A 14,493-nucleotide genomic window follows, 5' to 3' on the forward strand; every position below is an offset into this window, starting at 1 on the left:
ACAATTGGAGATAAAAAAGAAATCATAGAATCATTTTGTTTAACAAAATTTAATTTAAATTTTTGACTCAGCAAAGTCGCCACCTTATGCAGATATAACCGCCGAACACACTCGTAGCATTCTTTCTACAATGGAAATCGAATATTGTTCGGGAAGTTCTTCCCAACACTGTTGCAGAAGTTCCCACAAATGTGTTGCACTTGGAGGTTGCTTTGCTTTCACCCTTCTGTCCAGTTCATCCCAAACCAGCTCGATGGGGTTTAAGTCTGGAGACTGTGCGAGCCATTCCATGATTTGAAGCCTACCGTCTTATTCTTTTCCTCGAAGGTAGTTTTGACATAGCCTGGAGGTGTGTTCAGGGTCATTATCTTGCTGTAGGATGAACCCCTGACCAACTAGGTGTATACCATAGGGCATAGGGTATTGCATGGCGCTGAAAATGTTGTGGTCGCCCTTTTGGTTCAAGGTGCCAGGCACTCAGTGCAAGTCGCCGACTCTGGATCCAGCAAAAGAGCCCCAGACCATCACGCTTCCTCCTCCATGTTTGACAGTTGGTGTCACACACTGAGGAACCATCCTTTTGCCTAATCGACGGCGTACAAAAACCCTGCGTGATGAACCAAAGATTTCAAATTTTGATTCATTGGTCCATAAGACCTTCTTCCAGTCTTCAGTAGTCCACTGGCAGTGCTTCATGGCCCAGGCAAGCCTCTTTTTCTTATTTTGCCATCTTAGCATTGGCTTTCTTACTGCCACTCGACCGGTCAAACCTGCAGGTCGAAGTCTTCTCTTCACAGTTGAAACTGAGACTTGTTCACTTCAACCAGTGTTAAGCTGTGCTTGAAGCTGTTGTCCTCTGAGCTGCCTATCACGCAAACTGTTGACTTCAGAAACTTGTCTTCTGATTCTGTTGTGGCTTTGGGTCTGCCAGACCTCTTCCTGTCAGAGTTTCCTCCAGTTTCCAATACACTACTTCCTGCAGTGCAATGTTGTCCAAATAACGCTTCAGAGGGTGTAATAACAGTCCGTTCCAATACTGCTTTATACAGACAGGGGGTTTGTAATCAAGTAATCAGCAGAGGTTGGGACACCTATAGGAATTGTTTGCATCAACCTTCAAGGCTGAATTTACTTACATTGCTGCATAACAGCTGTAAGTTGTTAACCCATTACTTGTTCCCTGAAGAAGGCCTTTTTACAATATAACTGTGCAATTTACATTATTTCCCCGTTTTTGCTAACCTAAACTTTTTTATTTAACCTCGACCAGTTTACTGCTTACCTTTGTACCATTTCAGGTTATTCATTGGACTTGAATTGCTTAAATTTCAATAAAAACTGGAAAAATTGAGGTGTTCTAAAACTTTTGACCGGTAGTGTATATATGATGTCTTTTTCCCATTTGCGATTTATAAAGTCGGTAATTTTGTGATTAAAAGTCGAAATCTTCTTCTTCACTCTTAGCCAGACACACTCAGAAGTCGACCACCATTTTCGTACTGTCTCCCTCCAGTTTTCTTTTTCTTTTTTTTTCTTTCTTTTTCATGGTTCTGTTTGGATATTGTTGGAATATGTTTAAACCGCAGCCGTGATGCTGACGCCCCCCCCCCCTCCCCCAGAATTTACATGTTTTAAACGTTTCCCAGTGTGTACCCTGGTCAGAATAGGTACACCGTATCCCTGCGTATTGTAAGAGACGACTAAGAGGGTTGGCGTCAGGAAGGGCATCCGGCCATAAAAACATTGCCTCAAAAAGAGAACCATGACAATCACAAGTACATATGGGCAGGGTACAGCCCGAAGTGGAGATCGGTTTCTGAGGTTTGGGACATGGAATGTAGGGACAATGACAGGGAGATCAGGAGAAGTGGTGGAAGTATTGGTCAGAAGAAGAGTGGACATATGTTGTGTGCAAGAGACGAGATGGAAGGGAAGTGGTGTGAGAATGGTGAAGGGTAGGCAGGGACAGAAATACAAGTTTGTGTGGCAAGGGTGCCCGGAGGGCGTGAATGGTGTTGGTGTCCTGTTTTCTGAGGAGTTTGTAGACAGTGTGGTGAGTGTGACTAGAGTGAGTGATAGGTTGATGATGGTGAAAATGATGATTGGAAAGCTCTTGGTGAACGTCATCTCGGGATATGCTCCGCAGGTTGGTCGAAGCGATGAAGAGAAGGACAAGTTCTGGTATGCGATAGAGAAGCTGATGGAAAACGTGAAAGATGAGGAAGTTGTTGTGGTGGGAGGAGACCTAAATGGACATGTGGGAAGGAGTATGGACGGTTTTGAGGGAGTTCCTGGGGGTTACGGATATGGTGTGAGAAATGGAGAAGGTGAAAGGATTTTGGAGTTTGCTGATGGAGCTGATTTGTTGATTTGTAATACTCAGTTCCAGAAAGAGGACAATAAGCTTGTTACATACACGTCAGGTGGGTCGACGACAACCGTTGACTACCTGATGGTGCGTAGGCGAGATAGGGGGCACCTCCGGGACACAAAGGTGATCCCGGGGGAGGAGGCTGTTTCACAGCACCACTTGGTTGTCTGCGACATAAGGGTGAAAGGTGCGAGGAGAGCTCGGCGGGTGAAGTACCAACCGAGAATGAAGGTGTGGAGGTTGAAAGAGGTGACAGTAAGGGAGGCATTAAAAGAGAGGCTGAGTAGGGTAGAGGATGATGTGGTTGAGCTTGAAAGTGGTTGGATGTCAATGAAAGCTAGTCTGTTGGGAGCCGTTGGTGAGGTATGTGGATGGACAAAAGGACCACCGAGGCACTCGGAAACATGGTGGTGGGATGTTGAAGTTGGAAAGAGGATTGACGAGAAGAGGAAGAAGTTCAAAGAGTGGCAGAAGGCGAAGGGTACGGGAGCAGAAACAGCAGAGCATGAAAGTTATAAGGCAGCCAGGAAGGCTGCAAAGAAAGAGGTAGCAAAGGCGCAGGAGGCATGTAGGAAAATGTTCGGAGAACGCTTGGATTCGGAAGAGGGTCAGAAAGCAGTATTCAGGATTGCAAAGCACATAGCGAAAGAGAGGTGTGATGTGATGGGGGTGAGTTGCTTGAAGGATGAAGTGGGACAAATCGTTGGCGACTCAGATGGAATTAAAGGAAGATGGAAAAGATATATGGAAATGCTGTTGAATACAGAGAATGAATGGGATGGCAACATAGAGAGTAACCCAGTTTTAGGACCGGCAGAGAAGATAACTGAGAAGGAAGTTGAGGAAGCGATAAAAGCAATGAAGAGTGGAAAAGCGGGAGGGCCGACGGGAGTTGTGGGAGATATGTTGAAGGCAGCAGGAAGTTGGGGTGTGAAGAGAATGACAGAGATCTGTAATCTGGTGGTGAAAGAAGGCCGCATTCCAGTGGATTGGGAACTGAGTACCCTCGTCCCTCTATACAAGGGGAAAGGTGACCCTCTGGAGTGTGGCTCGTACCGAGTGATAAAGTTATTGGAGCATGGAATGAAGGTATTGGAAAGGGTGATGGAAAGGAGGATAAGGAAGAAAGTGAAGATCGACGAAATGCAGTTTGGATTTATGCCAGGAAGAGGAACGACAGATGCGCTTTTCATTGTGAGGCAGTTGCAGGAGAAGTACATGGATAAGAGGAAGAAGTTGTTTTTTGGGTTTGTTGATCTGGAGAAAGCATTCGATAGGGTTCCACGCAAAGTATTGACATGGGCATTGAGGAAGTTAGGAGTGGAGGAATGGTTGATCAGAGTAGTGATGGCAATGTACAAAAGAGCACGCACAGCTGTAAGGACGAAGGACGGGAACAGTGGTGAGTTTGAGGTGAAGGTGGGAGTGCATCAGGGGTCGGTACTAAGTCCACTACTATTTGTAGCTGTGATGGAGGTGCTGGCTCAGAACGTAAAGGAGGGTTTACCGTGGGAGTTGTTGTATGCAGATGATCTGGTGTTGATTGCGGAAAGTATGGATGGACTGAAGGAAAAGATGAACAAGTGGAAGGAATGTATGGAGACAAATGGTCTGAAGGTGAATATCGGAAAGACAAAGGTGATGGCAAGTGGTAAAGCATGTGGTGAGGTGGAAAGAACTGGGAAGTGGCCGTGTGCTGTGTGCAGGAAGGGTGTCGGAGTGAACTCCATTCAGTGTACAATGTGCGCTGAGTGGGTTCATCAAAAATGTAGTGGTCTGAGTGGGTCATTAACCAGTGTGGCAGCTACATTCAAATGTAAGGTGTGCGCAGAGGGAGCTGCAGATGGAGGAAATGTTGAGTTGGATCTTGGAGATGGCGTGAAGCTGGAAGGTGTGAAAACATTTTGCTACCTCGGAGACATGCTGAATGGAGAAGGTGGATCAGACTCGGCAACGGTTGCTCGAGTGAGATGTGCATGGAAGAAGTTTCGGGAACTGAGTGGCGTGCTGATGAGGAGGAGAGTGTCGCTGAAGCTGAAGGGAAAGGTGTATGCTGCATGTGTGAGAAGTGTTATGATTTATGGGAGCGAGACATGGGTAATGAACGTAGAGCAGCAATGAAGGCTGGAAAGGGTGGAAATGCGAATGGTTCGATGGATGTGCGGAGTATCGTTGAGAGAGAGGAGGACAAATGATGAATTGCGAAAGATGATGGGAATATTGCCTGTGATTGATGCTGTGAAGAGGAACAGGTTGAGATGGTTTGGTCATGTATTGAGGAAGGATGAAAGTGACTGGTTGAGAAGAGTGATGGAAGTTAATGTAGAAGGAAGTAGAGGACGGGGAAGACCGAGAAAGACTTGGCTAAAGATGGTGGAAGAAGAAATGCGGGCAAGGGGGTTAACAAGGAGAGATGCAGAAAATAGGGCAAAATGGAGAAGATTGTCATGGGGACCGCAAGGCTAACCCCCGCTCTAGCAGGGAAAATTGCCTTAAAATGCATGTTGTCTACGGGTTACATTGCAGTACTATTTAAGTCAAACGGCGAATACATTTCGATTTCCCCCAAATATGCCTAATCGATGCAACCTTGGTGGTCATAGTAATACAAACTGACATCGTTTCATGCTACACCAATGGCCAAAATACCCTAAGTTTGCCTGAAATTGGACAAGGTTTGGCCGAAATACCCGAATGTGTATTGGGCCCACAATAAGTTCGCTTTTGTGCTTGGAACACTTTACAGAACACTCTTATGAACCAAGAGAGATGGCTAAGGATTTTGTGATTAGCTGCCACGATTGAGAGAGGATGCCATCCCCATGATTAAGCGGAAGAAACAGCCATCACTCGAAATTGTAAGACGATCCAGCACCACACCCACTTCCGCCATCCCCCCCCCCCACAAGCCCCATCAGCCATCACCCCCAGTCTCCCACAATACCCACCACCACCTCACATCCCCTCTCCCTTTCCACCATCCTCCCAGAAGTCCCCATCAACCATCACCCTAGAACAATAGCCACCACTACCCCACCCCTCTCTTCCCCCTGGCACTACTACTCCCTCCACGGGAGTGGGGAGATCGACATGACACAACACAACACAGCACAGACACGGCACGATACAGCATGGACACGACATGACATGGCACGACACAGCACGGGCATGGTATGACACACACGGACACGGCATGACCACAGGCACAAATATCGTACCTGGAAAGCAGGAAACAGGATGAACCTGTAACATACAAGACAGCTGGTCAGCCTGCGACGGTGGAACAAAGCATTTGTCACCCATTTTGTCGGCGGTGTCCAAGTGTGCCTGGGCTGTGTCAGCTGTCGGTCGATGATGGGTATTTCTGCTGAGGTAATATAACTGATTCATAAATTAATACAAAATCCCTTATAAACTGTCAATTGAAAGGAAAAACAAAACCTACCAATCTGTAGTGAACATACCACCGGCGTTTTCATCTTCACTAACACCTCCATTGTCACCATCTTTGTCTGAATCGCTCACTTAAGCCTCGAAAGGTTCACTTCACTAACACCTCTATAATTCCCCTGAAAGCGTTTCCATCACTAATTTTGCCTCCAGTAGTTTCTTCAAAATTCCACTGATCAGCTTCAACATACTGAGAACCTTCAGAGTTGCTAATGACGGAGGAATCAGTATTGGAATCCGAGTTCGACATGCACGGTTTCTCTGTGTAAGCCGCCATTAGGGTGAAGGTGGATTCTGAGTGTGACGTCACTTGTCAGACAGCTTCGACCAATATTTTTGGGTTATGGGGACAGAGCAGACAAAAGCACCAATCTTTCTCCAGGTGCTTGTTAGACCTATAGCTTTAATTTTTTGATAGGTCCCATTATGCTAATTTATGCAAATTACATGTATTTATTAGTACCGGTCATTGAAATTGTAACTTACAAGGTCAAAAACTGTATGTAGGCAATACTTTTTGCCTGTGTGTAATCACTTCTCTAAATCATGATTAAATTAAACTGTCTGAGGTTATATTTCATGATTATAATGTTAATTTATGTAAATTACATGCATTTTTCATGTATTTATAGGTATTTTCTTCAAAGTGTAAATTACCAGCTCTAAACTTTATGCAGTGAAATTTTTTCTGGGTGTTTAACATAAATGATTTAATTTTCTGTTAAAATCAATTCCCTTTGGCTACATATTTATGTTAATTTATGCAAATTATTCATTTCTCATAGAAAGATGCCAGTGTGCATGTAGTACTACAAAACACCTTTAGACAAACTCGCTTAGTAAAACAAATATCCCAACAGTGTTGAATTGATTTTCGGATCTCCCAACATAGACTTCAGGTAAAGTAATATTGCTCAACTCTGTGCGTTGCCTCTCCCCCAAACGTCCTCTCAAATTAGTTAGTACATGTAGCACAGCATCCCTACCCTACACTGGACTTCGAGAACAGTCATTTCAAGTGAATAGAGCTTTTCACTTTTGTTCTCTGTGACAAGACCAGCCAGCTGAGCTCTGCGAACGATGCCCGCAAGGAGATGTTCTGCCAGGAATCCATCATGCCACCGACTCAGGATGCCTTACTGCGGCACTTGGAGCGGACTGTGTATCAGGCTGGGATCCGGAGCACCAGTCATCTGAATCAGCAACAGACGCCAACCCCATGTCATGGCGCTGGACATTGGACAAAGACAGCCGGTCTTGTCTTCCAGTTTGGACCACTCTACCTATTGCCTCCAAAGCCTGCAATGAACTAGTCCAGTGTGGCTGCAAGAGCACGAGAGGCCGCATTGGCAGATGTGCTCATAAGAAGGCCGGATGGACGTGCACCGAGCTTTGTGGGGTCCGCAAGTGTGAAAAGTAGATTTCCAGAAGGCATATCAATTTGATTTTCAGTTATTATCCTCCATGTGTAGGTTTAAGCTGCCAATCTCCGAGCTATGATCCACATTTTCTTTATCAGTAATGCATGTATCATATCACTTGATATTGAAACATCAGCGAAATACGAGACATTTACACTACATTTGCATAAATTTACATAAAAATTACATTTTAATTTAACTGATCTTAAAGCAAAGCTTGCAATATGAATTATCTGAATAGAACAAACATATCCAGTCGAAAAAAAGAAAAGCTCACAATTAAATCATTCCAATTAAGTTGAGAATGCAATTAAATGCCCACATTTGCATAAATTACCATAAAACTCATGGAAGGCATTCATCAATTCATCCTTAACATTGCAATATTATTTACCTGGGCCAAACACGTATATACACACAAAAAAAAGAAGCTACCTATTAATTTAGTGTTGAAATACCAGAGAATGTGCTTAAAATGCATATAATTTGCATAAAGTATCATTTTAATCATAGTAATCAATGACAGCATTTGTGACACATATTATAATATTAATGCTGTTGATATATAAATGACACCCAGGAAAAAAATTGGTACTTTTGTCCGTTCTGTCCCCATAACTCAGTTCAACTGCCTGACGACACTGAGCGGTACAGGTAACCTATATTGGCCCTTGGACTACCTGGCGAAATCGAAGATCCACACGAGGGCTTTTTTCGAAACTTTGTGATTGAGAAAAATAAATTTCCCCTCAAATTAGACCAGGATTCATGATTTTGAATGGAAATTTGCGTTTGGGTTCCTCTTTGAGCATCTAACCCTGAACTTGGTTTGAATATTCTTGAAGGATTTTGTTATCAGGTAGACTTAGACTGAAAACAATTTATGTTTAGTTGTCCATGGTATGTTGAAAACATGGGGCTATGTCGACCAAATCAAAGTCTGCAGACTATACACAAACTCCACTTTGCACACCTGTGAAATGTAAGAGGATATCATTGGTATGTTGGAGGTTATTACAGGTACGGTTGGTGCCGTTCATTTTGTACCTATGGTATCTGCCTGGGTGTGTGAGAGCAGAACGGGAAAGTGTTCTGCCGCCGTACCGTGTGCGAGTGTGAAAACCCCAATGTCGAACGATCCTGCTGTCCGGAGTGTGACGGGCATCTTGCCAAGCAATGCCACCAGCCTGGCACCGCACGTCCTCACCGCAGTGGCGAGATCTGGCTCTCTGGGTGCCAGCGTTGTCACTGCCTGGTGAGTCAACTTTTACCCTTCAATAATAATCACGTACATGTCTAGGTTTCTAATTGTAGGAACGTTGTTGCATATCAATATGCATGTGTGATCAATCTTATTGTTACAATGATGTTTTTTTCATGAATACTGTTCTTCATACTCTATCCGTGCACAGCCTTGTGTTGGCTTAGCGGCTACGGTGCTGGGTTGGGATCCTACGATCCTGGGTTCAAATCCCGGTCGATCGCTGAATTAACACCAGGGGGGTTGACTCAGCCTGTCATCCTTCAGAGGTCGGCAAATTGAGTGCCAGTTCACTGGTAAGTCCCTGTGTGTCGCAAGAGGCGACTAACAGGGTTAGCGGCAGGAAGGGCATCCGGCCATAAAACATTGCTTCAAAAAGGGGACCGCGGTGTCCGGAAAGGGCCAACCCCTGCTCGGCGGGGGAAAATGGCCTCCAAAGGTGGGGTTTTTTATTCTATACTCTATCCGTGCCTTTGTCATGTATCAAGAAACACCATTAGGTTGATGTTTGAGCTGAAACTAGACTCATTCAAATTCCTTCACACCAAGTTTGAGTGTTCTATCATCTGGAAGAGTTACTTTGGGAACAATATTTAAGATGTTCATCTGAGAAGATGTAAGATCTGGAAGAGTATGGCACATCAGAATCAGAATATGTATGTATGTAGATATATACATTGTATATACACATTGGCATGGATCAACTCGCTACGCTCACCTCACCACACGTCGTCACAGTTGTTTAAACTGAGGATAATGATGACCTGACTGAACTTGAGTTGTGCAGTCATCATTTTCACCAATCATAACACAAACATTTATTTTGTACAAATGTATTTATAATATTAGTTATATTATTTATTTGTAATTTATTTGTAATCTAAAAAGGTCCAAGTGGTCTAAAGCTCTAAATGGTCATGGGTCCAAACTGTCTAATCTGTCTGAAGGGTGTAAGCCTGTAAGGGGTGTAAATGGCGTTAAGGTCTGAGGGGTCGAAAGGGACTTAACGGGTGTAAAGGTTTAAAGGTTCTTGGGGTCTAAAGGGTATAAAACGTCTCAGGGGTTAAGGGATATAAAGGTGTATAAAGCATTGAAAGGGTCTTGGGGGTCTTAACTACACAGCTGAGTAATCTTGCCCACACCATGGTATCGAGCCCGCCCACGCCCCCGGGACCCTCTTGTTAGCTGTCCCCTGCAGAGTCCGAGGCGGGGTTTTGGAATCACTTCTGTGTGTCTGTCTGTCTGTCTGCCTGTCTGGCTGTGTGTCTGTGTATGTGTGTGTCTATCTGGGCCATAACATTTTTACCATTTGAGTTTTGTCATCAAATGTTCACCAAAGCTTTATTATGATAATAAGGAAAAGGCAAACTGATAAATTTTATCAAATGGTCAAAGATCAGCGTCACGTAAAATCATCGATTTTCATCTAATTCACATGAAATTTCAATTTACCTTTTGAGTTTTGTCATCAAATGTTCACCAAAGCTTTATTATGATAATATGGAGAAGACAAATTCATAATTTTGACAAAAAGCTAAAAGTTCAAAGGTCAGCATCACATAAAATCATCAATTTTCATCCAATTGACCTGAAATTTCAATTTACCACGAGTTTTGTCATCAACTTTTCAAAAAAGCTTCGTTATGATAATATGGAGAAGGCAAATTAATAATTTTGACAAAATATCAAAAGGTCAAAGGTCAGTGTCACATAAAATCATCAATTTTCATCCAATTAACCTGAAATTTTAAGAATTTGCATATCAGATCACTGAATTGGTTCACTAAACAAAAGGTAGGAGTCGATTGGTTTCTTTTTTTTTATAGATCAAAAGGACAAAAGTCAAGTTTGCATAAAATTGTCTTTTTTTGTCCAATTGACGTGAAATTTTAAGAATTTGCATATTGGGTCACAGAATTGGTTCACCAATCAAAAGATAGAAGCTGATTATTTTTTTGAGCTCTAAAGTCCAAAGGCTGCCGTGCACGATTGTTGTTTTTTTTAGATCTAAAGGCCCCACTAACTTCCTGTAGAGTGTAAACACTACCTCTTTGGATTTATAATTTATCCCCTGGCTAATACAACCTAAAAACAGAATAACTTTACGTTTAACTGCCTTGCACGGTCCTGTCTGATTCCCCCACCCCACTCCCCCCCTCCCTCCGTATATAGTCACACCCCCCGATCGTTCCCTGTTCCCCTGCGTTACATGCTCGAAGACTGCTCCTCACTACATCATGTAATCCCTATTTTATTGGTCTTTGCAATCCCCTGAACCTTGCATTCCTGTACGTTAAACTGCATCTGCCAATCTTTTGCCCAATCTAAGACAGACTTTCCTGAACGTGATCCCACGCTCTGCTATCTACCTTACACCCAAGCTTTGTTTCATCTGAAAATTAAATAATATGTTACATTTGCTGCCCTCCAATCCTCCAGTACCTTTTCCTGACAAAAGGGAGAATGAGCTGTTAAAGACATCGGTTAGCATCACGCTGGTCTTCCCCACCACTTTCCTCAATACTGTTGGTTGCATATTATCTGGCCTGGAGCTTTATCTACTCTTAGCTTTCCCAGCTGTTTCTTAAAATTGTACACTCCAACTTGGATCACCTTTAAAAGTCAGTCCTCATCTCCCTGATAGATATATATATATATTTTTTATTATTATTATTTTTTTGTATACAAGATCGAGGCTCGTGAAAGAGCTAACATTAATCACACAAAAAGACAAACCGACACACAAAACATAAAAAACAAGGGGAGCGGCAGACAAGATGGGGAGAGAGGGGGAAGGACACAAAAGAGAGGGGGAAGAGGGGGAAGGACACAAACACAACATTTGAGAGCAGGGACATCGGGAGGACTTGGGGGGAGGTGGGAGAGGATTAAAACATATGAACACTGCAAGGACTCTGGGGTGAATTACCGGGGGTAGAAAAGATCAAGGTTTTCGATGGGGGACGATAAGAGATGGTGGTGAACAGCTGTTTTAAAGACCTGGAGGGAGGAGTGGGATTGAAGGGAGTGGGGGAGTTTGTTCCAGAGGCGGGAGAAAAGGGGAATGAAAGAGTGAAGGTGAGCAGAGAGCCTAGACTTTGGCAGTTTAACCATAAGAGGGTTGCAGGCAGATCTTGTGCGACCTGAAGGAATATTGGGGGGACAGAGCACAGAGAGAGCTGGGGGAGCAAGGCCGGAGAGGAGTCGGTAGAAGACAGAAAGACCACCAACCTGCCTGCGGTGAGTGAGTGAAAGGCCCTCGGCGTTGACTACATCGCAGGAGATTCCAATGATTCTGAAAGCTTTGGCCTCAACAGCGTGAAGCCGAGCAAGGTGTGAGGCAGGAGCACCAGCCCAGAGGGGGGAACAGTATTCCATTGAGCTGCGGATGAAAGCCTTGTATGTGGTGAGGAGCTCAGGTGTGCCAAGGAAGGACTTCGCACGACGGAGGATGCCCAGTCGGCGACTGGCTTTGGAGGCCAGCTTGGAAATGTGGTTTTCCCAAGAAAGATCATGGCAGATAGTGAGACCCAAAAGCTTGAGCGACAGAACTTCTTGGAGAGGATTGTTGAGAAAGTAGATGGGAGGGTTGTCCAGTCGGTCCTTTCGGAGAGACATTGTAAGAGTGTGAGATTTGTCAGGATTGAAAGACATGTTCCACTTGTTTGACCAGTCTGTGATTTTGTCCAGGTCTGCAGAGAGTGAGGAGGCTGCAGACTGCCGATCTGAGGGATGAGGAATGGAGCGACAGAGAGTAGAGTCGTCAGCAAAGAGATAGAGAGGATTTTCAAGAGAGTCAGAGAGATCATTGATGAAGACCAGAAAAAGCACAGGGCCCAGAACACTACCGTGGGGAACTCCAGCCTGAACAGGAAGAGGAGATGAGAGAAACCCATTCAGGGCCACACGTTGACTACGACCAGAGAGGAAGTCCGCCAGCCATGCGTGGAGATTTCCATGGATACCAAAGGAGGAGAGTTTGGAGAGCAGAGCAGGGTGCCAGACCGTATCGAAGGCACGTGAAATGTCAAGGGAGACAGCTCTAATTTCCTGTTTGGCGTTGAGGACCTCCATCCATTGTTGAGAAAGCAGAAGCAGCATGTCCAGAGTAGAGTGACCAGGTCTGAAACCAAATTGATGATCAGAGATCAAGCCATTGGAGAAGAGGAAAGATTTAATATCTGAAGCAATGATGGATTCCATGACTTTGCTGATAATTGGGAGAAGGCTGATTGGTCTGTAGTTGCTGGGATCTGTTTTTGCACCTTTTTTGTGCAAAGCGGTGATGTTGGCTGATTTCCAAGCAGATGGCAGATGACCTTGAGCAAAAGAGAGGGTGAAGAGAACAGAAAGAGGGAGTGAAAGAGCAGAAGAACATGATTTTAGGACCCGTGGGCTGATGCCGTCAGGACCAGTTGCAGAATCAGAGTCGAGGGTTGACAGAAACTTTTCCACCTTGTCAGGAGGAAAGGACACAGAGTCCAGGAGCAGCTGGGTACGACTGGGTACGGTGGGTACAGAGAGGGATGGGTTTGGGACACAAGATTTAGAGGCAAACACAGAGTTGAGGCATTCAGCTTTTTCACGTGCGGAGTCAGCCGTTAAGCCGTTTGAGGTGCGGGAGGGGATGGAGGGGGAACAAACACCAGAAACAGATTTGACCAGATGCCACCAGGATTTGGAAGAGGGAGACAGATAAGAGAGTTCAGTCTTGAGAATGGTGAGATATTGTTTCCTGGCTCTCTTGAGGGTGGACACACACTTGTTTCGGGCTTTGTGAAAGGAAATGAGATTTCCTTCCGTTGGATTTGCTTTCCAGGAGACGAAAGCAAGTTGTTTCAGGGCAACAGCCTCACCACAAGATTCCGTGTACCATGGACGGGAGGAAGGGTATGACAACTGAAGACGAGATGGTATAAATCTGTGCATGAGAGAGAGCAATTTACTTTGAAAGAATTCCCAGGATGAGTTGATGTCAGAGGCGGTAGAGATGGGAGACCAGTCCAGATGATTGATGGCTGCTTGAAGACCGTGCCAGTTGGCCTGAGTGAAATGCCAGACTCGTCGACGCTGAGGAGGCTCTCTGAGAATGGTCAGAGAGATGTCCACTTTGACAAGCACATGATCAGATGAGCCGATTGGAGCAGAAGAAGAGCAGCAGACATTTTCAGGGAAGTTTGTCATAACCAAATCCAGAAGAGAAGATGCTCCGTTGACTGAGATCCGGGTCGGGAAATTGACAGATTGTGTCAGTCCCAGTGAGTCGCAGAAGTCCTTTGCTGAAGAGCCATGGCTGGTGAGAGAGGTACCTACACCCAGCCAACTGGCATGGTGACAATTGAAATCACCACATATGAGGAAGAGAGAGTTGGGATGGGTAGATAGAAGTTGGTCCATATTATCAGACAGTGAGATGTAGATGGAGTCATCGCTGATTGGTGGACGGTACAACACACATATGAACAAAAGGTGGGAGCGAAGGGGAAGCCGTAGCCAAAGGTATTCCTGGGGGTGAGGTGGAGAGAGGGCAGTGGAGGGCGAGTGAGGAAGAGAGTTTTTTATAAAGATAGCAACCCCACCTCCAGGACGAGGCTCAGGTCTATCATACCGGAGGAGGGAGTAACCTGGGAGAGATACCAAGGCATCAGAGACATCATGAAGGAGGAAAGTTTCTGTTAAGCAGATCACATCTGGTTTGTCAGAAGCAACCTGTATGGAGAGGTCAGTCAAGTTTGAGCGAAGGCCCCGGATGTTTGAGGTCCATACCGTTAATGAAGAGGAAGGAGCATCGGGTCCAGAACAGGGGGGGGGGGGGAGGGGTAGAGTAAGATGTGGAAGAGGAGGAAGAGGTAGGGAGAGCTGTTGAAGGTGTGTCAGAGATTTCAGAATAGCTTGGAGAAAGGGAAGAATGGGGCGGACAAAAGGTTTGATGGAGATTGGGTGAGGCACAGTGAGGTGTTATTTGAGGAGGGGGAAGAGCAAGGCAGAAG

The sequence above is a fragment of the Myxine glutinosa genome, chromosome 8 (genome assembly GCF_964187855.1).
Source record: "Myxine glutinosa chromosome 8, kmMyxGlut1.1, whole genome shotgun sequence".
In the NCBI taxonomy this organism is placed as follows: Eukaryota; Metazoa; Chordata; class Myxini; order Myxiniformes; family Myxinidae; genus Myxine; species Myxine glutinosa.